The sequence below is a fragment of the Sciurus vulgaris genome (assembly GCF_902686455.1).
Source record: "Sciurus vulgaris genome assembly, contig: HiC_scaffold_261_arrow_ctg1, whole genome shotgun sequence".
In the NCBI taxonomy this organism is placed as follows: domain Eukaryota; kingdom Metazoa; phylum Chordata; class Mammalia; order Rodentia; family Sciuridae; genus Sciurus; species Sciurus vulgaris.
Genome location: NW_027632793.1, coordinates 814350 through 840272, shown reverse-complemented (window position 1 = coordinate 840272; position 25923 = coordinate 814350). Strand labels below are relative to the sequence as shown.

At 41.7% G+C, this 25923-nt stretch overlaps 1 long non-coding RNA gene across 2 annotated transcripts; it reads right to left on the bottom strand.

Annotated features, from left to right (window-relative positions):
* Positions 1-294: 294 nt before the first annotated feature.
* Positions 295-2573, bottom strand: LOC306652531. Of its 2 annotated transcripts, none has more exons than XR_013761436.1 (3): positions 2348-2573; positions 1704-1805; positions 295-1158 (listed from the first exon to the last, which is right to left on the bottom strand). It is a non-coding gene; the product is annotated as an uncharacterized lncRNA (long non-coding RNA). The 2 variants fall into 2 exon arrangements; XR_013761437.1 differs by having other exon boundaries at positions 295-503.
* Positions 2574-25923: the final 23350 nt, after the last annotated feature.

Here is a 25923-nt window from a genome sequence, read left to right as displayed (position 1 = left end):
TGCACAGCATCTTACAATGAATGCTGCACAAACCAACATATGAATTGCATTGTTTGTATCTTGGATGTTTTCATCTCATTTTTGAAGGTGTTCATTTCTAATGTGTTTTATATGAATATTATTCTACAACAGTTTGGAATTGTTTAAAGATTGTGCTTCACCGGGGAACCATGGAGAAACACTGAACAACATATCTATCTTTTTTCTTTTCTTTTCTTTTTCTTTTTATTTTTTTGTGGTGCTAGGGATTGTACATATGTTTCAATAATAGCAATTGGTATGTTCCCTAAAAAAAATGTTAAGACTAGAAATTATCTCTACTTCATTAACAACAATGAAGAGGACGCCTCCCTCTTTATGCTATTTCTAATATAAATATCAATGCAATCACACTTACAATGGGAATTGGCAATGGCAATGTGAACCATGCATACTCTCTTCAGTGAAGAAATTTTCCATGGTTTCAGATGGATTGATTTTATTAAGTTCACCTTTGCTATGTTCTGGAAATTAGAAAAAATGATGAATACTTACAAAAATGATATCTTAAGCAAAAAATTTCATCACAGCAAAATATGTCAAAGTGGAAGGAAAGAAGGACAAGACCCACTGAACGACCTGGAAAGCAAATCTCTCAGGGTGCTTTAGGTGAAAGACTTGACTTCCTACATCCATCTCCTTTCTGGAACAGGTTTATTCTTGATTTGGATCAGCTGCATATCCATTAAAAATGATGAGGATCATCCTACAAAGGGGCCCATGACTAGCATAAGCCCTGAGTTTCACCCTTGATTTTCTGCTAATTAATTGCAAGGCTGCCAGTCATGGTGGCACAAGCCTGTAATCCCAGCACTTGAGAGGCTAAGGCAGGATGGAAAGTTCAAAGCCAGCCTCCGCATCTTAATGAAGGCTTAAGAAACTCAACAAGACCTCATCTCTATGTAAAATATAAAAAAGGGCTGGGGATGTGGCTTAGTTGTTAAGCACCTCTGAGTTCAATCACTGGTACCAAAAAACAAGCACAAGCATGCATACGAACTAATTGCAATACCATCAGAAAATTGCTCAATTTCTCAGTACTTCCATTTGTTCAACCATAATATGCAGGTAACATTTTCTTCACGTTTTTTGAGTGAAGGAGTGATGACAATACCAGACCTGGTTGTGAAATAAAATTACAAAAATATTATGGTCAGAGTCCAGTGCCTGGGGAAGGGATCAATTCCCCTCCCCTCTCTTAGCGTTTTTCCAGGAAGTCAAATTGACCAATAAATAACTGCCCTAAGAGTTTAACTAATCCCTCCTGAAATGTAATAGATGTCTGTGAGAAGAGCTGTATCTTCTTATTTCTTCTGTGAGCACAATTTTTTTAGAGACACTGCACGAGGCCTTCAGTCACATAGATTAGGAATTAAAAAAAAAAAGAAGAAAAAGCTCCAATGATAGGATAGGTCTAAGATGACATCAAATAACAAATAATTATTGTTAGAAACTGTGGATCAGGGCTTAGAATTTTGGAGTGCTAATCTTCTCTGGGACCTCTGGCATAAAATAAACTTTGGTTTCTCCTAATGTCTGAGTGCCGTCTTGTCATTTTCTTAACAAAGTGTGATGGAAAATCATACTTTTACAAGATAGCTCTCAAAGAAAAACAGAGAGACTTGCACCTTGTAGAAGGGAGGGAAAACTAGTCAAGCACTAACCTCCCAGTAAATCTTTTCTTAATAACATTGCGCCCTGAAGGAAAGGGACAGATACTGAAAGCACTGCTCTGGACTTTGACCTTTCCCCAGTGCAAAATAGTCCTAAATGGAGGCAAAGAAAATTATCAAAACTCTGGGAAACAGTGGATCTCAGAGAAAGGAAAGCAATGGGCAAGATTTTAGTACTCTTCCCTCAAAATCTGAACTCTTATCTCCCCAGATAACAATAAATTTTAAACTTTTTACAATTACCTTCCTAAGTTAAAAGTTTAACCAGCAAAATTAATTCCTCAACTCTGCAATCTGCACATCCATAATCTCCAAAACTGTAAAACCCAGATTTCTTCTGTAACCCACAGGCCATCTATATACCCAGAAAATGGGCCCTCCTGTGCCTGATTGACTTTGCTTAAAAATAAAGCAAAGCTTGTTGATCTGAGGTTTGAGTCCCGTCTCCTGTGTCTGTCATTTGTGGGCCATGAGCTTACAATCAACATCCTTGTGCTTTCTGAAGTTCACCAAATAAGAAATGGCTTCCACACAGTATAAACCATGTTTCCCAGAGTTCCTCCCCTGGGACAGTGTAGCTTTCATTCATCAGGCTCAAGGGGGATCCAGAAATATAGAGTTTTAGCAAGGCTTACCTCACTCAGGTCTTGTCCACAAGGTCTGGGGACAGTGAAAAAGCTCAACCACAGCATAGCCTGATGGCAAAAAGTCACACAGAGCAAGGGTAGCCTGAAGTGCACAGTACCTTATTGATCCTGTCCAGGAAGAGCTCTTTGGCACAAGTTCAGCAGCCCTACAGCAGACCTCTCGCCTTGAAGCCGAAGAAAATCGCTCTGTCCACGTGAACGCTGAAAGCCTGCAGATGCTCAAGCAGCACTGAAGTCACAGAAGAAGCCATCACCACCACCCCCAGCACCACTCGGACCCATGCTGGCAGCGCCCCCTAGCGACGCCACCGGGTAGAGCCACTGCCCCAGCATAGTGCGCGTGCGTATCCTCCCTCCCAGAAAATAACTGGCACTCTGGGGATCAAGAGTGGGGGCCTTGCCATTCCTGCTGAACCCAAGACAGCCCAGGTGGGAGGGTGCTTTTGTGAAATTCCAGCAGTATCTGAGTTAAACCCAGCCAATGTCAGGGTCCCAAAAAATTGGATGGTGGCCCAGGGGCCCCCAGTGTACTTTTTTTTGTTGTTGTTCTTGGGGTCAAAGGTCTTGGTAAAATAGAATAAACTCTTGTGGGGGTGTTGGTTGGGGTAAATTCACCACCAGTGGTTTGGAGGGAGCTCACAGTAAGATGAATGTTCCATTTTTAAATGGAAAATGTAACAATGAAAATCACTTTGTTTTGCTTCCTAGCTTGTAGTGTAAGACCCCCAAAAAGGAGACCCTAACTCTGTCCCACGGATCGATGGCAACCCCAATCAACCGCAGGAGGCGTCACTTGATGCAAACTGCAAGAGGCTTTTATTCCAGCACGCTGGGACCGAACTCGTGACTCACGCAGGAGTCAAGGAGTTGAGTCCCTAGCAGAAAATCTTACAAGTTTATAAAGGCAGAAACCACACATCAGGAGGGGTCGCACATGGAAGGGGAAAAGGGGAAAAAAGCCGCCGGGAAATTCCAAAGGGGGTCTGGGTTTGCTGATAACATACAACATGTTTCACAATGTTTTACAACAGGGCATAAATTCTGGTCAACAGTTTCTGGTAATCTTATATCCTGGAACAGCTTTAAGGGCTTTGTTCCCATCACTGGGAGGGAGACCTTAGGGAGTTGAGATAAAACAGCTTAAAAAAATGTCCATTCTTTTATTAGGTGTTAGAGTTCAGGTACTCCATGATGGCGAGGCTGGTTACCAGCACAATGCCGCTGGAAGACAAGCCAGGAAGATGACTCATCTCATCCTTATTTCCCATAAGTTCCATTGCAGTGAACAACTCCTGCCACTAAGGACTTATTGCCATGGCAACTCCCAACTCAGGTTTGGCATTATAAAATGATCAATGATGAGAAAGTGGGCAGTATTCTAATTTTGTATTTTAATGTAACCAATGGGAGAATTTTGGAATTATTCTAATAATGTGTTACTAGATAACTAAGGGGAGCAAATGGGGTGAGACCTTCAATCAGATCTGTATAGGGAAGGGAATGCCTCACAGTCAGCACGTAAGAAAAATTTGCAGATTGGGGAGACTTGAGCTTCTTTTGCTCAGCCCATTCTATTCTACCCCACAGAATAATGTTTTCACCTTCACTTTCAGTAACCAAGTAAAGCCAGAATTAAGGACAGGCAGTTGATGTAGAAATAGGTAATCAAGTCAAATCAAGGAAATGAAGGCCATGAAAGACATCTGCCTCTGGAAGTTGGAGACTGCCCTGGGAGAATGGAATGTCAAAGATCTCCAGAGCCCATTGATTACCAAATTTACCTGCCTTCATCAAGGACTGCAGACAAGGAGCTGCTAATTAATGTACCTTGGGCCCTTACCTGCTTGAATCACCTTGGCCCTCCCCCTGCCCATGGCTTCTCACTTAATGCAAAACCAGGCCTAGTCATGTAGGCAGGAAGGAGAGATAAGGGGGAGAGAACTGGAGAACAAAAGATACTTTAACCTATAAAAGATGTAGGGTGCACTCACTTCTGGGACTTTAGAACATCAGCCATGGCCCCCTTCTTCCTGCCGGGAGAAGTCTGTATTATTACCTTTAAATAAAACCTGCTTAATATGCTTTCCTTGGTGTGATTCTCTAGTGTTTAATCTTCAACATTAGAAGGAGCATAACTCGTCACCGTTAAACGGCGGTATCACAAGGACCTGGACACTAACTGCGAACCCCACTAGCACATGTAATTAACATCATTTCTTTGGTCAGAATACAACATTAAAAAACAAGTGGAAGAGAAGCCACTCAGAGAACTGAGAAGGGATAGGAATGGATGGAGCATGCAATAGGGAATGTTGATCTAAAGAAGAAAGAAAAAAATTCTCCAATGATAAATGATAATTATTTGGGAATGGCAGACTTTCACAATATCGATACTGTTAGGAGTTCAGGTACACCAAGATGGCGGAGACAGGTTACAAGAAAAATGCCAGTGGAGGAAAAGACAGGGAATATCTGTAAGTCCCACTGCCATGACAACTCTGGCCACTAAACACGTATCACCATGGCAACTCCCACCTCAGGTATGGCATTCTTAAGCAACCAATGGAGATGAAGTGGACAGTATTTTAATTAGGTTTTCTAAATTAACCAATGGGGGAAAATTTAGACAGTATTCTAATCAAGTATTACAAGATAATCAATGGGAGGTAATCAATGGGAGCAATCAAGTCTATATAGGAGAATAAATGTTTTAGAGCTAGGCATATAAGACACTGATTTCTGGGCTTTCTAGATTTGTGGACCTTGAACCTTTCTCTCAGTCAACCCACTGTACTCCAAACTAAGGAGGGCTGCCTGCACATTCACCTTCATTAATTCCATACTTTCCTGTTACCTCTAAGTGTCTTCCTCAGTTCTTTGTTTATGACATCAGGTATTTGAATGCCAATTGGCACCTCCAAAATATGGGTACCTGAGCACTGCAGTGGGAATATGCATTTTGTTGTAAACTGTGGGCAAAGAGGTTGAGAAAAGTACAGAAATTTGAAGGCAAAACTAATGCAGATTACATCAGCTCTTTAAAGACTAAATCTTGGCCACCTGGGTTAAAACCAAGAGCGACATCAATCTGAGAGTGCCCAGACAATGGTTTCGTAGATACTTAGAGAAGCACTTTTTGTATAAAGTTGTAGTGCTCTCTGTGAAAATTGTGATTTTGAAATAGTATTTTTTGATAGTTACTAACAAGTGAATATTGCCTTTTCTCAGTATTCAGTTATAGCCAATCTGAACTAAAAATCAGGGGTGAGGATGCAGAAGCTTGAGACATCAGGACCCTTTATGCTCATTCCTCAGATTCATGGTTATCTTCACAGACTGCAGGTGTAAGGGAAAAGGTATAAAGTTTAGACAGGTTTAAAAATACTTTTGTTTTTGTTTTATAATAAGTCTCACTAACTGGCCATTGCACTGTTGCCAGCTATTGTATTGAGTCCTGTTTTCCACCCCTCACACCTGGCATAGAGAGGTAGTGGGCTTGACACTGGCTCTTGCTCATCAGGGTGGCAGCTGCAGCAGCAATAGACAAGTAGGAATCACCCAGACCTGGTGTCTGTGACTCAACTCTGGGTTGCATATTCTGGGAAGGGTATGAGAACACTACCACTGACCAGAATCAGTAGAAAGCCATGGAAACTAAGTAGAAAGCACTTCTGACCAGAGGGTTGTCCTATATCAGCTCCCCCAATTTCTGGCATTTTTCTGTTCTCATCTCAGTTTTCCTTTTCTTTGTTTACCTTCACAAATACAAGTGCAGCCCTCCCTACCTCTGCCTGTCTCAGGTGCACCAACTTCTCTGCAAGTATTCATTCATCCCTTGTAGTGTCTCTTTCTATCCAGCAGATGGCAGTGGTTCTGCAGTTTCTGTTTTTTCTTCCACCTAACACCTGTCCCTGTGATTCCTAAATGTGGTTAATCATCCCTGAATTTCTAAACCCTTGGGGGGGCAGGTCACAGTTCTGGTTGTCACAGCTCTTTGGCAGCTTGTGCTGGAATCCACACTCACTCAATCTATGCACACTTTGTTGAATGTTTTCCTCCACTCTTGGTTTCCAGGCTTTGCCATCTCCATCAATTTTCTGTGGAGTTTGATGGTTATGTCTGCAGGCAGGATGGCATGAAACTGCTTTGTTAGGTGTGGGAGTAGGAGCCCCAGGAAAGACAGGAAAAGCCAGTGCATTTCATGAGTCACCTTTTGTCCTCCAACATTTTCTCCATTATTGTCTATATCTGAATCTTAACTTTACTTTTTTCTCTGTGTGCTTTTTCTTGTCCTCAGCTGAGTGAAGAGCTGCCTAGGAGTGATTAGGTCAAAACTGCAGCAGTACCTTGGTTTCTTCTGCAGGTACATCCCTCTTTTTCCACCCCTCTCTACACACAGCTCAAAAAGACTTCCACACAGTCACTGAGACTTCTGACCTCAGGGAGGCTGCAGGGAAAACATGCTCATTAGGATTAGGAATAGAAATGTCACAATTGCTGCAGCTGCTGCACAAAAATGGGGGCACCTCCTTCCTGCTCCCAACTCCACTTTTCAGTGTCCAAATCCTCCACCTGTTCTACATGTTATCATGAGAAATGTTGATAATCTGAGTTGGGACTACCCTGTCCCACCTCTTCCACCAGTCAGTTGACAGAAATATTGGGTGAAATTTTGCATAAAAATGCTTATGGTGTATATGCTTTAAAATATTTTAGCACTTTTTTTCAGTAATAGGGATTGCACCCAAGGGCACATAACCACTGAGCTATATCCCTAAGCACCTCCTTTTTTGAGGGGGTCTAATTAAAATGTGCAGGCTGATGTCAAACTTGAGATCCTCATCCTCTCATGTCACTGGTTATATAGGCATGCAACACCCTAACTGGTTAGTGTTGTAAATCTTTAATTTTTATTTTCATGAATTTTATTAGGGGAATTCATCATTTCCAGTTCTTGCATGAGATGGAGAGCTACATCAACAGGAGTATCCATGTCACTCAGTCTAAATCATGTCTAATCATTCTTCTTCCTAGAGTCCTTTTTTGAAGTAGGAGTTGAAAGACCCCTGCCCAGGCCCACCAACCTGGGCCCTGGTTAAACCCATTCACATTTCCCAGTTTTTTACCACCCATAACATGCCTCCTGGTTATTATGTAGGGTCTACAAAGGACCTGATGTAGACCCAGATGCATGTGCACTATGTATAGGACAGCCACATGTGTCAGACCTCATTTTCCCACTCTGCCATGAGTTTCTACCAAGGTGTTCTACCTCATCTCAGGTCCAGAACAATAGAGTAAGCTCACCATGGACCAGTACCTTTGAAATTGCAAGTCAAAGTAAACTTTCCCTCCCCTAAATTGTTATTGTCATGTATTTTAGTCATGATGACAAAAAGTAGACCAATGTACCAGTGCTCCTCTAGTCACCATATTGTTACTTCTCAGGACAACTCTGAGGTAGGTACTGTTGTCCAGGTCTCATTTTATCTATCTATCTATCTATCTATCTATCTATCTATCTATCTATCTATCTATCTATCTATAAATCAATCCTCTATCTTTTATTCCTTCATTTCAGTTATATATATAATAGTTGGGTTAATTTTGATAAAATCTTATGTATATGGAATTTTAATTATTCCATTTATGCCTCTGCTGCCCCCTGCATTCCCTCCCCCTATACCTCTTCTTGTAGTTTACTAGTTTTTCTCTAGCTCATTTATTTCTTCTCCAACGTAATAAATATACATAAAAGTGAAATTTACTGTGATATATTTATTCATGCACACACCATAATTGTGTCAAATCCATTTAGTATTTCCTCCCCGTTCCTATCACTATTCCCTCCATCCCTCTCCATATTTTTCTTCTACTCCATTGATCTTCCATATGGATTTATGATATCTGACCATCATTTCCCTCCTCTATATATTACAAAATAAAATTCATACAACATATAATATTGGCTGATTAATTTTTTTCTTTTTTATTGAATATTTTAAGAAATTCATCAATATTAAAAATCTTATTTTAGTATTGGTATATAAAATACAGTGATTAGAAATATTTCTTAATTACTTTTTATCAATTCAATGTGCCTAGAATCCAATACCAACCACATTATACATTAGATATTTCTTTTGTTTGATTAATAATTATTTGTATGAGAGTAACTTAACTTAAATAGCATAGTTATTTTCAATATGTTTGATAGTTGTAAAATCTCTCCCAATTCTGGTGAGTTATCTATATGTAAGTGACCACTTTGTTTCCAGATTATTTTCTTAGATGGAAAGATTAAAACTTTTTTCATAACCAATGCAGTGAAATTGGCAAAGTATGAATTATGTGAATATTCAATTAAATGATATGATACATGAGTCACCCCTTATCTTGAGCGTTCATAATGTTAGGTATAGTAGTAGTAATGAAATTAATTCATTTGGACATTAAATGAACCCTCTGATATGCAGCTACTGCAGTCTCATTTGGAAGGGACAGCAGGAAGCATAGAATTGCAAGTCATCTTAAGGACACTCAGTTAATAAATGAAGGAACTTGTGTTTATAGCCCTGTTTTGCATTATTGATTTTATGCTATACTAAATGAGAAATAGAAAACCATGTATCATAAGAATAGTTTCCCCAAACTTAAGTGTATAACAATACCTTTTCAAGAAAGATTTGGACACTAATTCAGTGTATCTTCAACATAATGTGGCAGAATACAAATTTTCACCAACATCATTACCATTTCATAGAATATATTAGCAAAACTGCTTAAATTCTTGTGGTACTGGGAATTGAACACAGGGTCTCATTAATATTAGGTAAATGTTGTTTCTCTGAGCTTTTTAGGAACTGCTTACCAAACAAACAAGAACCATCCAACTGTGGTTTTAAGGAAAAATGCAGCTCAGCTTGGGACCTGCGGTAGCTCCAGCCTCTCTAAGGGAACTGGCGCTCCCAAAGCCCAGTCTCAGTTGTGGCTCAACAATAGCTCCCAGAAATCCACGACGGATATGGGAAATCACATAAGGGAATTTATTAAGCAAACAGGTGTCTCCCTGCAGGGTAAAGGAGAAAATGAGAGGAAAAGAGAAAGGAAAAAGAAAGGGCATTTGCTAGAGAGAGTAGAAAGTGAGGAGGAGGAAAAGCAAGTGTGTAGGAGAGAGAAGCAAGAGAGGAAAGATGGCGGTTGAATTCCGCGGGCTAACAGGGGACCAATAACAGAGAAGGATACTTGCAAGCTGACTGATGAAACAATAGCTAGCTAGGATGTTCACAGATTGACAAGTAGTTGGGAGGTGGGGAAATGGCTGCATCGGAAAGGTCTGGGGGAGCAGCTTTATACATTACAGTGGTAACTTCTACACACGTGTAGCTATTTGAATTCCACTGTAACTAATTACAATGAAACATTCAGTTCCCAGCTTCACAGGACATATTTCAGGGACTCTGTGGCAATCTACATGACTATTTTGGATGGGGCCCATTTGCAATGTTGTCAACACTGCAGGGAGCCACAGTGGCATACCTGGAGCAGACCATGGCCTCTTTTTCTCAAATTTCACATCTGCAACTTTTGTAGTTCTTGCAGGTTTGGTCTTCATTCAGCCCATAATGAGACAGATGATAAAAACAAAAATGATATATTTTCTGGAATGTCACACAGTATTTTAATACATATACAAATTCTGTATTATTCAAATTAGGATAAATATATTTGTCTTCCTCACACATATCAATTTAAATTTACAAGCGCTCAAACACTGTTTAACAGTTACTTGTTTCTTTATTTAACTTACAGTCACCAATCATTTTTTTATCTCCTGTGCTATGAATTCATCTTGCACCTATTAATAGCTACACATACACTTTATGTTTTATTCAAATCTGGTATTTTCCTTGTGAGAACTTTGAAAGATTTTTTCTTTTTTACTTTGTTTCTGTCTTGTGCTATTTTTGTGGTGCTGGAATATTTCTTTATATTAAGGACAAATACTCCTTCAACAGGGGACAGAAATAGTCTATACTGTCCCTTCAAGTATGTGCACATAACCGCTAAGGCACTCCTCAGCAGGCTCTGTTCCCTCGCTGGTTCTGTAATTCTTCCTTTTACTTAAAGCTCATTGTTCAGTGAATGCAGCCAGTAATGTGGTTCTTGTGAATGCTGTCTATTTCAAGAAACCTGGAATAATCAGTTCAACAGGGGGCACACCCAGGAGGCTCTTCTACAAATGAACAAGGGGAATGTTGCAAAACCATACAGGAGAATTCAGGACACAGATTCTGTGTCCACACTGGTTTCTAAGTTATCTATGAAGGTCTCCTCATGGAACTGTGTTAATGTGGTCTTGAACATCCTGGAACCTGGGATACCACACCAATTCTTAAGGCCCTTCTCTCATGCTTCTCCTTTTTTATGTTTTCAAGGAGCCTGCATACTTTCATAAATTCTGGCCTGGCTTCTATCACCTGTAAAACTGTTACCAGGTTGCTAATTCACAAGGTGAATCTGATGGTTAGCTCATAGGCTTACATTAAGTATTTCCTGGCTTCACAGAACTTTTGAGATAAAGTTGAAACTCCATATATGGTGTATGATATTCTTTTTTGACTAGGATAATGTCTGTTTTCCCATTTTCTTTTTCAGTATTTACACACTCCTAGCTTTACTGGGGTGTACCCTCTGGAAGTGCCATATTGTTTTGTTCCCTCTTCCAAGTTATCACCACACTCCTGCTGCTCTACACCAGACTTTGCAGTGGTTTAAGGAACTATCTCACACTGCTGGAAAACCATCCAATGGCCAATGGCTGTCTTACAAGTGCCTGGCCTAGAGCTGGTGCTCAGTAATTACTGAACCAATGAATGATCATCACACTTCTTTCATAGTAAATAAGTGCAGATTAATAGTCAAATACAAATAAATGCAGGGACATGGAGGGACTGAAAGATGGCAGGATAGAGAAAGTTGGACTTATCAGATCCTCAACTCAAGATTGAGAAATGGAAAGAGTATACCTCAGCAAGGTGGCTGAACAAGGGCATTCACTGAATTTCAGCATTGGGTAGCAAAATAACCAGTCACAGACAGTCAAACCTTTAAATGTAGTATAAGAAATAAGGAAAGCCTGGAAAATAAAATTTACTTTGGGGAACCTGGGAAATACAGAAGGGGGCTGACCTTAACCGAGAGATGGTGGAGAAAGTTTTTGAGTGAAAATGATTAAAATCAATTGGCAAAGGGCAGAGAGTCAACCCGAATCAGTGCTGCAGTGCTGGGAACCATTTCTAAGTGGCTGTGTGGTAATGAGTAGAGACTGCAGATTGGGAAATCACAGAGGAAGTTGCCAGTCTGAGCCAGCAGTCACCTACTTGGGACCCAGACGATATCTGGACCAGCACCATTGAAACAGGTGCAGAGAGGACTGTGCTCAGAGTGATGCAGCCTGGAGAGACCAAAGAGAATGGGATACATTTGTGGCTGGAATCACAGATGAGCATCAGGGAAAATCAGACAGTTACCTCTGTACTCCAGATCAGTTTATGGGTAATCCACAGTCATAGAGATGACTGAAGCCTATCAAGGATGGGACTCCTCACCCTGAGTGGAAATTTAAGTAGATATCCAAATCCCAGACATTCAGCAAAGTTTGGCATCTCCCCAGAAACAGGGGACTGGGAACCAAATCTCAAATACCCACCAGCATAGTTTAAGGACTCAGTCAAGAGCAAATTTCTGCTATGGAAAATTTTACCAGCCCCACTGCAGGAATGACCTAGTCATCCATGTCCCTATTTTCTCCCATCCTACACTAGGAAACATGAAGCTGAGAACTACTACAATCAGTATTGGTTCCTGGCCAAAATGTCAGGCATCTTGTGAAGAAAGACAAAGACATACACTTAATAACCCCCAGCTCTGGGTTTGTGTTATAGAGCCCCAGAATAAACCACAAAAGAATGGCACCTCAGCATAAGCAGCAGATACCTATTCTTAACACATTTGACCACCTTGGTGGAAGCAATTTTTTTTCTTTTTCCAATAAAGAATAGTTTTTCTATTATTCCATTTTCTTTTTAAATTTTTACTTTTACTTTTATTTTCTATTTCGTTTTTTCTTTTTTAATAATTTATTTTTTTATTTTGCAGGATTATGTGTATATGCCTGGGCCTCTGTGTGTTAAATATTCCTGTATGGATGGTTAGTGCACATGTGTGTGTGTATAATTGCACTCATGTAATATATGTACACATGTATATTCATATATTTTTTCTTTTATTTAATTGCTTTCATTTGTACCAATTTATTATTTAATCTTGGTTTGAGTTTACATGGGTGTGTTTTGTTTTCATCTTTTACTTTGTACTGTGGTTTTGTTTCTCTAGCTATCCTTTCACCACTCTTTCACCTACTAAAAAGCACATTTTCCTGTTCCCTCTACCTTTCTTTCTTTCATTTATTATTTTAGTTCTTCTTTTACTCCTCCATATTTACTGCCTTCATAAGCTATCTATCTCCAGTAACTCCTTTATTCACTTTTTAATTATTTCAAACTCTCTCACCCTACAATCATATTTTCTCTTCAATTAAGTAACCATAATTCCACTCCCTGATAGAATTATATAGTTTATGTAATTATTACCCATTCATATCTTGATTATTAACACAGTGGATGACATAACAGACCCTGCTTGTTAATGATTGCTTATTATTTTTGCTGATGTTAAATCTTGACCCCTTGATCCCTCTACAGGTGATAATTAGTGTCATAGATGTCAAAGTACACACCAGGCACTTATTTAAGGGCTGCACATAGGTTATTAATATTATTGCAAGTCCCTGCTCCCCCTTTCTCTAAGAGGAGCTGGAATATGGACACTTCATGCTAGCAGAGCAGAGATTTTGCTGATGAGTCTCACAACTCAACCAAGTAACAGTGAACCTTACTCCACACACATACATTGTACCCCATAGAGCCTTCATGATAATTAATATAGAATAGGGGGAAAAAACCCTAAACCAACAACCAGGCCCCAAGTGGAAACATCTAGAGGAGACCTCAGGATCCACTCTGATCATCTATTCATATGGCAAAAACAGAAAGAAATCCTCAGAGAAAAAGAGACAGCAACACACAGAAGAACATACGTATACAAGAGGGAGAGGGAGAGGCATCCAACACAATTGAGGAGCAGGCTTAAGGGTTTTGAGAAACAAGGAAACAGGCAAACTCTTCTCCCTGCAAAATTCACAGTGTGTGTGGGTGTGCATGAGCAGTGAGTGAGCATGTGTGTGTCCATGGTGGGAGGAAGGGGCCTGGTGCCTGCAGCCTGGTGTTGCAGTGTGCATCCCTGAACACCCTCCCCTCTGTTTTGTCTAGAACTGCTTTTTGGGCTTTGGGCTTTCTGAACCTCACCCACCCCCAGTCCCTTACTTCCTCCCTTCCCACCTTGGCCTGGAGGTCAGGCCTGGCAGGGGAAGAAGACACAGGTTTCCAGCCAGTGTCTGACCAAATGTCCAGGGTGGTTGGGGGCATGAGGGGAGGCTGGCATTCTCTGGACCTTTTCTGAGGTGCCAAACCAGGCCGGTTTGGTGGGGAGCACTGTCCCCAGCCCCAGCAGATCAGAGGTCCTGGCAGTACCCTCCTTCCCTTTCCATGGGAGACCCCGGAACAGGATGCAGGGAGAGGCTTCCTAGAAACAGGAGAGGCAAACTCTGTGGGAAGAGGGAAGAGGTTTCTTGAAACAATATCTAGTTCAACCCAATTTGCAGGAAGCCTGGTCTTTCCCATGACCCTCTAGTCTGCCTCTTCCTTCCTTTTCTTTCCCTTCCACAGTGAGTCCCAGCCCTCGAACCTCAGGTTCTCCAGGTGGATGCAGGTGGGGCCTGAGGACGAGTCCCATGACATGGGTGAGTTCCTATGGCAGGCATCCAGGTTCAGCTGAAGTGGGGCACAGGGAAAGAGAAAGCAGATCTGGGTCCTGTGAATGGAGTGCATGAGATCCAGGCAGAGGTGAAAGGCTCTGAAGGAGTGTGGATGGTGGGGACTTGGGGCACAGGGTCCAGGAAGGAAGAGGGTCTAAAGATGTCTGATAGGTGGGAACCTGGGCCATAGAGTACAGGGAGGAATAGGGGTCTGATTTTGTGTGGTGGGGAGGCTGCTAGTCCCCTTCCAAGCCCTAGTCAAGGCTGGCAGCAAGCAGCTCTGCTGTGTAATAAAGTTAAGGCAAAATTTCCTGCAAGCCTAGAAACACCTTCAGAAAAAGAAGGGAAAGAAGAAAGTTTTATCTTTGAATAAGCATTGAACAAGGACACAATGACCTCAAAGTCACCTGCTAAAAGACCTCCTGGGATTCTTGCTCCTTGTCCTGTGCCCAGCACCCTAGGAAGCACACACAGTCTTTTGAGACTCCTGCATCAAAACCTAAGCAGCAAGCCTCCAAGTTTCCTCTGTTCTGCCACTGGATTCTCCTGGTACTTGTGGCCTTTAATGGAGTAGTTTGGCTCAGCTTAATTGCAGGTTGAAGGTTTGAAAGTCAGATTTTCATTGCTGTGACAAACTATCTGAAGTAAACAGCTCACTAGGAGGAGAATTTTCAGAGGTTTCACTCCATGGTTATCTGATTCTGCTGCTCTGGCCTGTGACAGATCAGCACATCATGGCAGGAGTGTGTGGCAGAGTAGTCCTGAGCCCCTCATGGGAACTGGGATGCAAAAAGACAGGAAGGGTCAGGTCCTCAAGCCTTCACCTCCTCTTAGCAAGCCCTGCCTCCTGCCTCCTTCCAACTCTCCCAATAGCACCACCAACAAGGGAACAACTTCAACACATGTACCTCTGGGTGGACACGCCTGTGACCTCAGCAGGGCAAAGTTGTTCTCCTGAAGCAGGGTGTACAACTGCAGAGGCACAGGTGTGGTCAATGAAGGGGCAATGGCTTAACAAGGTTGCAGTCAATCTCTTCCCTGCCATTTTGCTGCCACAAGTATTCTCCCCCCTGACAAACACACCATTTTACAACCTAGATCATAAGCCCACAAACTTTCTTGTTAGTCATTGGTCAGATTGTAATTAATCCATGCAATTCAACTACTTGAGAATCACTCCCTTACCATTCCCTCTCTCTTTATCTCTCTCACTCTTCTGGGCAGACATTCCGCTCATCTGCTTAATAAAATATCTTGTGTCAGTTCCTGCACCTGGAGTGATTTACTGGATGCTTTCAGTCTACAGCTGTGCTGGCAGGCACTGGTCTCTCTCTGACAGTTGGAGGGCTTGGTAGGCTAGAGCTTCCAAACACCAGGGTGCCTGCCTGTGGGTGAATGACTGGGGAGTGGGAGCCCTGGGTCCCTGAATTAAGGCACTTCTCCCCGAGCCTGAGTCCAAGGTGTCAAGAGTGCTTGATGTCCAGTAATCAATTGCTTCCTGCCTCCACTTGTCACCTTGATGTGAGAAAGTGAGTGCCTGCTTTCCTGAAGAGGGGAGGACATGTAAAGGGGTGAGATATGTATCTGGCATCAGGGCCTCTAACAGCAGGGTGGGCTAAGGAAGATCCCCATTTCTAACCTGGACACTGAGATTGGCCATAACTGTTCAGCAAATGCTGTGATGGCTCTGACCCTGTCCCCAACCTGCAACATGGGAACAGCAGGGCTGCCTCCATCCAGAGGGCCTCAAAGAAGCAGATGGATCTTCTCTTCACTCCACACACTACATGAGGAACACTGGACTCAGATTTTCTCAAGGGCACCAATTACTCACAGAGGAAGGTGGGAAAAGAAGGGTAGAAGGTAAAAGCCCTGGTGGTGCTCAGAGGTGGGTCCTGACTTTGTAACAAGTAGGCACTGCCTGTTCTAGTACAGGGACCTGCCTAGTCATAACTGGGTTCTGACCTGGTCAAGAACAGGGCTCTGACCAGATCACAACTGGGTCCTGACCTGGTCACACTCTGTGCTTTGACCTTGTCAAGCACAGGGCCCTGGCCTGGACACTACTGAGGCCTGTGTGGTCACAAGTGGGCTGTGATCTGGTTAGTTACAGGGCAATGCCTGGTCACAACTGGGCAATGATCTGTCACAACTGGACACTAGACACAGACAGCAAGGTTATAGCCACCCTTTACTGTGCAACCACTGATCACCAGTCAAGAACTGTCCCCCTTCATTCTCCAGGGGCCTTGCTTTTAGGTTGTCCTGGTTGTAGATGTGTTGATAAGCCAGCTGAGGCAGGAATCTCTGGAATTCCCCATCACTATTCCATTTGACTGGTGTTCCTGGACTCAAACCCACAGCAACCTCAGAGAAACTGTGTCCTGTGGCACCACCTCAGGTGAGCAGGATCCTGGGTGAACATCAGTGCTTTGTGGCCAGCACTTAGGGGAGCAAAGGTGAGGTGGGCCAGAGACCATCAGAGATCACCAAGCCTTCCAGTGGCTGGGACAGAAAATAGCCCAAATGAGGCCCAACACACCCTGAGCATCAAGGGGGGTTTTGCTGTTGGCTGCAGAGGCAGCACAGGTGGCACATTCAGTCACAGTGTTCCCTGCTCTCCAGACTGTATCTGCATAACCCCATGAGAATCTCAGCTGTCAGGACTCCTGTGCACATGGGATCCAAGGGCTTGGGAAAAAGCAGGGCAAGGGTCAGTACACACCTGGATGAGAGTCCCCTTCAGAGCCAGGCTGAGGCCTCTGTTCCTCATCTACTGCAGCTATGGTGATCCCTGGATCAGCTTGTCCACCCTCAGGAGCCATCCATTCTTTATTCTAAAGTGTCTGCCTACCAGCAGAACATGTAGCTAGTTTTCTCCTTGGAGACTTGAAGACCCAACTAGCACCTTCCCTGATCACACCAGTGGGGATTTCAGAGGCACTGGTCAGCAAAACAGGCCAGCAAGGGAGTTATGGATGCCCCCCAGCCTGCCTGTTTGTCCCTGGCTTTTCATAGACTCTCCTCACCACCTGACTCCCCTCTTTCTCCTCCCAGTGAGAAAAGGGTGCACAGACTCCTCACTTGCTGCTACCCTGGGGCTAGACTGGGATCCCTCTGACCATAATTATATACCAGCACCTCATTCCTAGCAAAGTTGGACTCTTCTGCACCAAAGCTCCTCACTCCACCCATCCTGGGGTCCTAGCCAGGGAAAATTAGAATCTGCAGTCATCTTTCAACCCTGGTTGACCCTTACCCAAGGACAGGCCTCAAGATCACCATTGTCCCATTATCCCAGAGGTAGGGCATCTATACAAACTTATATTGAGCAAGAAATATAACTCTTGTACTAAATTCAAAATGTCATTTGAGTTTTTATTGTGTTCACTGTATTGGAAACTTCTTGGGTTAACTGAAATTTTCAACCTTCAGTACTCTGGGAGAAATCAGTTTGCTTTTCTCAGCCTTTTACCAATATGCATTTCTGTTCTCCTCAAGAGCTGGGGAATTCTCTGGTCATGGGGATCAATCAGCCAGGCACTTCAAGTATGAGCATTGAATGTCATGTGAGTCAATTGTGTGCCCATGGATGGTAGAATCAGCAAGCCTCCCCTAGGACACTCCCTGTGAATGCCATGTTCTGATGTTCAGGTACCTGGATTCAGCCACAGGGCCCAGCTGGGTGGAGGGAAGGGATCTGCTCACCTGTGTTCTGGTGCCCTCTGAACTCACCACTTAAGAGACAGGATTTCCTGAGAAGTTGAGAGCAGATTCCCTCAGGATGGCTTCCCATTGTTCCCAGTCAGGGCCACAGCCCTACCTAATAAGCCCCATAAGGGAGACAGAAGTCATACCCAGTCTCAGACACAGCCTGTAATGAGCAACACCCTCTACCCTGAGTCTGAATAGGCCCTTGGTCTGTCTTTCACCAGGTACAATGTCCCTGTAGCCTGTGTCCCAGCTGTGAGCTCAGTGTGAATGTCAGGAAGCCATAAAGAATATTGTGGGCTCATTTATTTTAAGCCTGTGGGCAAAAAGGGAGCATCCAGGGCTTTGAGGACAAGCCAATGGTTTCTTAACATAGCCTGGGATAAGCTAGGACTCTCTAGGGAGCTGACGCCAATACTGTGGAAGGGTTTGTGGACACCATGTTTCAAAGAGTTTAGTCTTGGGGTGAAAAGAGAAGCCTGGTAAGGAGTATTTGGCACTGATCCTGCTTTTGGGCTCAAGGTCAGGCTCCAGAAGCAAAGGGACATAACCTTCTCAATTGCACCCTATCTGCTGTGAAGGTCCCACTATGGCCTACCTGGCCTGGAAGCCCCAGGGTCATGTGTGCTGGACATGAGCAGCAGATTTGAAATGGGCTTATGCTCAGAAGAACTGGTGGCTCTGGCATCCTCTCCAGTTTCCACAAATGAACAAATCATATTCAAAGAGTAGGTAAGCAAATGAGAAACAGGAACAAATTAAACTTTAGAAATAAATCAAAGTGGAAGAAATTCATAAAAAACTCTTTATATTAACATGCAATCTGCCAGTTAAAAAATACAGACTGGCAGAATACACTATAATATACAACCCAACTATGTATTGTTTGCAGGGGATACACTTTACAGGCAACAAGAGTAACAGGCTCAAAAAAAGGATGGAAATTGATATGCCATGTGAAAGAAACCCCAAAGAAGCAGGAGTACCTATTCTCCAGTCTGACAAGCAGAGATCAGACCAAAATTAAACAGAAGAATGAAGGAAGGTCATTTCATACAGTACAGGAAACAATACAGCAAATATGTTGCAATAAGAAATATTTATGACCCTTTTACCTTTGTCAATGACTTTGTCATTAAACAAAGGTAAAACCAAGACCACATGGAATCTGAGTTGAATTCTACCAGAGCTTTGAAGAACTAATCTCAATTCATTTTATGCTTCTCAAATCATTTTATGAACCAGAAAGGGATGGGACACAGCCAAATTCATTCTATGAAGGGAAATCAAATAAGAAAACATCATGGAAGGAAAACTACTGACCAATATCCCTATTGAATATCTCTAAGAATGCAAAATTTCTTAATACAGTATTAGCAAAGCATATTTAACAACATATTAAGAATACTGTACACCATTACCAGGCTGGTTTGATGCCAGGGTTGCCAGGATGGTTTAACATAAAAATACCAATAAATGTAATTTATCACATAAATAGAATTAAAAACAAAAATCACATAGTCGCCTCAAAATATGCAGAGAACCCCTTCAACAAAACTCAGCATCCATTCATGATAAAAACCCTGAAATCCTAGGCACACAAGAAACCTCCCTCAAACTCATAAAGGCTATATTCAACTAATCCAAAGTCAAATTCACAGTAAATGGGGAAAAACTAAAGAATTTCCTTTCAAATCCAGAAAAAGACAAAGACATTCTTTCTAACCACTCTATTTAAATATACTGCTAGAAACTCTATCCAGATTAGGTAGGCAAGAGAAGGAAAGAAAAGGGATAAATAGGCAAGGAAGACATCAAATTATCACCACTTGCAAAAGACTCCTGGAGCTAAAGTTGAAAAAGTTCAGGGAAGTATCCATTTTCAAAATCAAATTAAAACAATCAACAGTTTTTCTGCCTAACAACAATGAATCTGCTGAGAAAGAAATTAGGAAAATAGTTGCATTCACAATACACTCAAAGAATAGAGAAAGAAAGAAAGAAAAAAGAAAAGATAAGAAAGAAAGAAAAAAGAAAGAAAGAAAAAAGAAAGAAAGAAAGAAAGAAAGAAAGAAAGAAAGAAAGAAAGAAAGAAAGGAAGGAAGGAAAGAAGAAAGAAAGAAAGAAAGAAAGAAAGAAAGAAAGAAAGAAAGAAAGAAAGAAAGAAAGAAAGAAAGAAGGAAAGAAAGAAAGAAAGAAAGAAAAGAAAGAAAAGAAAGGAAGGAAGGAAAGAAGAAAGAAAGGTAGGTCAATAGAAGGAAGGAAGGAAGAAATGGGAATAAATCTCACAAAGGAGGTGAAAGATCTCTAAATTTAAAGCAATAGAACATTGAAGAAAGAAATTGAAGAAGACAGAAGAGGATGGAAGATCCTCCCATGTTTAGAGAGAGGCATAGTTGATATTGTTAAAATGGTCATTTGACCAAATAATGTACAGATTCAAGGCAATTCCCATCAAACTACCAAACTATCAATGACATTCTCCACAGAACTAAGAAAAAAAAGTCCTAAGCTTCATTCGTACAAATAAAAAACCTGAATAGCCAATGCAATTACAAGTTTCTTGTAAGTGATGCGGAGGTACCATCATACCCGATTTAAATTTTACTACAGCCCCATGTAATAAATGTGCATGGAACTGGCCTAAAACCTAGCACCTACACCAATGACCTAATGGAAGACACACAGACATACCCCCCACATCAACAGTTATCTGATCCTGGACACAGGATCCAAAATTATGCCTTGATGAAAAGGCAGCCTTTGTAAACAGTGATGCCAGAAAACTGATTATCCACAGTAAAAAAAAAAAAAAAAATTAGTCTAGAGCTAGGGATGTGTAGCTCAGTTGGTAAAGTGCTTCCCTCACATGCATAAGGCCCCGAGTTCAATCCCCAGCACCACAAAAAAAAAAAAAAAAAAAAAAAAAAAAAAAAGAAAAGAAAAAAGAAAAAGAAAAATTAGCCTACACCTGTATCTCTTGCCCTGCACCAGAATCAGATCAAAATGGATCCAGGACCTCAGAATTAGACCAGAAACCATGTGATACCTATAGGAATACTTAGGGTCAACACTCCAGCTTTAAGGCACAGACATAACTTTCTCCGGGGAATCCCTAAAGTGGAGAAAATAGTGCCAAGAATCAATAAATGGGATGGCTTCTAAGTGAAAAGCTTCTGAATACCAAGGAAATATTTTAGACTGTGAAGAGAGAATGTGGAGAATGGGAGAAAAAACTTTGCTAGCTTCTCTTCTGACAGAAGAATAATATCTAGACTGTATGAAGTATTTAAAGACTTAATACCAACCTCTGCCCCCAAATGAGCCCTTAATAGCTTGGAAAATAAACACTACTCAAAAGAAGAAATAAAGATAGTTTGTAAATATATAAAAAATAGTTCAACATAATTATTAATTAGGAAAATGCAAATCAAAACTACCTTGAAATTTCTTCTTGCTACAGTTAGAAAAGGAGTCATAAAAAATCCAGTTAGCCAGCCTCGGTTGTGCACACCTGTAATCCCAATAGCTGGGAGCCTGAGGCAAAATGGTGAGTTCAAGGGCAGCCAAAGTAAAGGTGAGGCTCTAAGCACCTCAGTGAGACTCTGTCTCTAAATAAAATGCAATATAAGGATGGGGGTGAGCTCATTGTTCAAATGCCCCTGAGTTAAATTGCTGGTAATGCCCCCTCACGAAAAAGGAAACAATACAATGGTTACAAATACTCAAGAGACTATGGATAAAAAGGACACTTCTGTAGTGTTGCTAGAAATGTAAATTAGCACAATCACTGTGAATTTTTATCAGAAGACTAGACATGGAACCACCATATGATCCAGCTATAAATACTTCATGATTCATTCTCAAAATTAAAGTCAGAATACTGTAGCAATACATGCATACCCATGTTATAGCAGCACAATTCACAACAACCACACTTTGGAGTCACCTTAGGTGTCTGTCCATCAATGTATAAAGACAGAGAAAATGTTGTATATAGACACAATGCAGATTACTCAGCCATGAAGACAAAGTCACATCATTTGCAGGAAAATAGCTGGAACATAAGAAACTCATGTTAAGATGTAAGCCAAACTGAGAAGTTTAAGGTCCATGTTTTCTCCACATGCCAAAGGTGGAAGGGAAACAAGAGAAGACAGGCAGGGGATGTCTTGAAAACCAAGGGAGATCAGTAGTAATGCTTCCTTTCTCCTTGCTGTACCTGAATTCTGAGTTCCAGGCCAGAGCTCACAGGGGCCAGGTTGTGGGCACTTAGAGGGGAGGGTCTGGCAATGCCCTTAACCCATAATAGGGCAGTCAGGAGAAGGGCCAGGATTGTGAGGGCATCATCTCCCAGGCACATTTCTGGCCATATCTGCCACAGGCCTTGGAATCTAGCCTTGGTGGGGCACACCATTCCTGCCCTCCCCAAGTGGTGGTCACAGGGTATCCTCTTCTGCCCTGGACACAAGCCAGCACCTAGAGTAGACCATTGGCGCTCCTGTCCCTGGTGCCAATTGCCGAGGTACAGCCCTAGCAGAGATTGTAGTGGTCACAGGTGATGGAGTAGGCGTCGGCAATGTGGAGAACAAAGCAACACAAACTCAAGGAATGGAGGCTAAATTCTAAATTTTATTTTTCCCAGCCAGCTTTTTATACATTAAAAGGTTGACAGTTACATGTGTTTTTCCAAAACTGAAAAAGATCACAAGGAAAAATAACAAAAATATCTTGAATAATCATTACTAGACATGGCAATGTAGTATTCTAATTATTTTTAGTAATTGCTTACTCAGGATAACTTATAACTAAACAATAAGACATATTAATATTGCTTAACTAATCATAAAGGTTAAAGCAAGTTCAGCAGGGTTGAGTAAATGTCAGTTGTGTGGCTACTGCTGTGGTTAATAAGTGCTAGACAGTTTAAGCTAACAATAATATGACATCATCTTCGACTGTGTGAACATAACATTGAGAAACTTTTTCTCCGGGGGATAGGTGGCCAATAATATTTACAGCATTAAGTAAATCCTAATCTTTAAGAAATGGAATATCTTGCAATCTTGTATGTATACTTTCAAACCAGATTATAACATGTCCTGATTTTACATTTAATATCCCATGGGAGATAAAGGAGGGTCTAAATCCAGGGGCTTAAGAGGCATCCCTCTATAAGGATGTCATGGCTTTCCATTAATTAAATAAATATTGCCATAAGATGTTTTAGCTGTAGGAACTCTGTTTTCTTTATTTCTTCTGTTCCTATTAATCATTCCTGATGGGGTTGGAATTATTTGCCTACATACTACAGGTCATCTGAGAGTAGTCAACAGGGGATCGGCAGCTAGAATCTATTTTTGCATTTTCTCATGACATTCTTGGTTACTCAAAGTTTCATAGCAAATGACTAAATCTGAAATCACTGTTCCATTAGAAGTCTGGCTTTTATGCTTTAACCCTGGTTCTGTTAAAACCCCTGTTTTCAGGGAAAACACATAAAATATTAATAGTAAACCTACACATATTAAGCAAGCAAGGAAGGAAAGTCCACAACGGAATTCCCAGTACGATAAGACTTTGCAAACACCTTTATTACTCATCAGAATCCTGTCAAGCACTGAGAGGAATTGCAGGTGGTGTAACAACTAATGGCTTCGTGTAACTGGACTCTCTGCTTTACATGCCAGACACCAGCTACACATGCCTTTACCTCTCTGATTGATATCAGCCTTTCACCTTCTGGAACCTTGTGGGGTGAAGAGCTGAGCTCTAGTCACAACACTGTTGTAAGGACCAGTTCATTTCCTCCCAGTTCTTGGCAGGTGCTTTATGCATCATCTTCCCAAGGATACAGGGTTTTTATACTTATGGATGAATTTTACAAGAAGAGAAGAATACAGAACAAGAGCATCAGGAAAACACATATCTCAGGAGGAGTCCAGAGAAGTCAAGCACAGGCTGCCAACTATTTTTCCATCTGGGGGCACCTAGAGCATGTTTTCTTCCAGCAGGAAACTGTGCACATGTGCAGAACATCTGTGCCCAGAGAAAATGGGCTAAGTGTCTGGGGTCTGAAGTTTTTATTGAAAGTTAGTCAGATACAGAATTCATGCTACAATACTCATAGCTGTTGAAATTTAGGCTCCCAATGATGATGCCAGATGCATATCAAGCATGTCTGATATATGTGCATGGCAGTCCTCACAAGTTGTCATTGGCCAGGTGTACAATACAAGACCATCAACCATGACCATCAGACCACTCTGAGGGCACATTTGCAGGGTGGGTCAAAGGCCAGTTCTGGATCCAGTTTCCCTTGAATACATGCAGGGAGCAAACAGCAAGACCTACACAGGGAACACTTTGTCACACTCCAAATGTGCTATTTAATACTCAACTGTGTCCATTAGATGGGACATTGAGTGTATAAACTCTGACACAGATCGAGACCACATTCAAACATGGCTGAATTGAGTTTTGATGTATGGTGGGTTTATGTTCACCTGTGCTCTGCTGCCTTCTCACTACCAGCTACTGGGATGGTGAGCGTTTACAGACCACAATTCCATTGATGTGAGCAAACCCTACTTGCCTGAAAATTATTCTGTACCTCCTCCCACTCTGCTGGGGACATATGAATATGTCTTTTGCTCATTCATATCCCACCTCCCCAAGGCCTCTGTCTTTGCCAAGGTAGTTTCCCCAGGTGTGTGTCTATAAGTTCATCATAAAATTTATGGGTGGTACAATGTTGTTGCTTATGCATGAATGTATTGAGACAGTACATGCATAGGGGTGGGGAACACACTGGGCCAGGCATGGTAGCACACCTGTGATCCAAGCCACTAAGAGTATAAGCAAGAGCATCACAAACTTGAGACTAATCAAGGCAACTTATGAACACCCTGGCTCATAATAAAATATAATCTGAGGAGAAACACAGTGGCAGAGTACTTGCCTAGCATGTGTGAAAACTGGGTTCAATTCCTTCCAATCCCACTTAAAAAACTTGTGTAAGCACTGGACTTGAATTTCCTTCTGGTATTACCTACTTTAAAAGGAAAACTGAAAATGAATATGTTGCAAAATATCAGGATTAGAAAAGTCTGATCTTTAAAAATATTCTCAAAAAATAAAAATTTGAAATTAAAATTTTAATTATCAAGAAAAGAACTTGAAATATATGCAAAAGTATAGCAGGTAATATGAACTTCCATATATATATTACTCAGATTATACAGGTACACTCCATGACCAATCTGGTTTCAATTAGAATTTTATCCAGTATTCATTTGTATCCTAAAAGATAAAGATTGTTTAAAATGCACAAACACTACCAGTATTTCATCTAGAATTAAGGTTCCCTGAACATGGGACCCTTCTGCTTCACCTTCCCTGGTGGCTGTGGTGAAAACCTTGGCCAGGAGGAGGAGCATCATCAGCAAGTATTGGTTCAAGTTCAAGTCCTGCTGGGTCAGGTGCCTGGTGATGGGTCACAGGCTACTCTGTTTGCATCCCTTGCTGCTGGCATCTGGCCTCTCGCTCAACATTGTGGTAAAATCTGGCTGGCTCTCAGTCTCCACTGCCTCCTGAGGGAAGCGGCTCACTTTTGAGGCCAGTTGCCTAAGCATACCCCCAAAGGTTCAGAAAGGAAACATCATGGGCCATGACAGCATTACCAAGGCAAGTAGTGGCTTTATCTTTAACATTTATTTAACATAATTCAAACTGGCACTTAAGAGAATTTGAAGAGATTTTCATGTTTGAACAAGCTCTGACTTCTAAGTCAGGACATGTGGCTGAGAATTGTTTAAAAAGTCAATACTGGGCAGGTGGCACAAGCCTGTAAATGCCGAGCCCAGGGAGTCTAAGGCAGGAGGATGCAAGTTTGAGGGTAACCTCCGTAATTTCA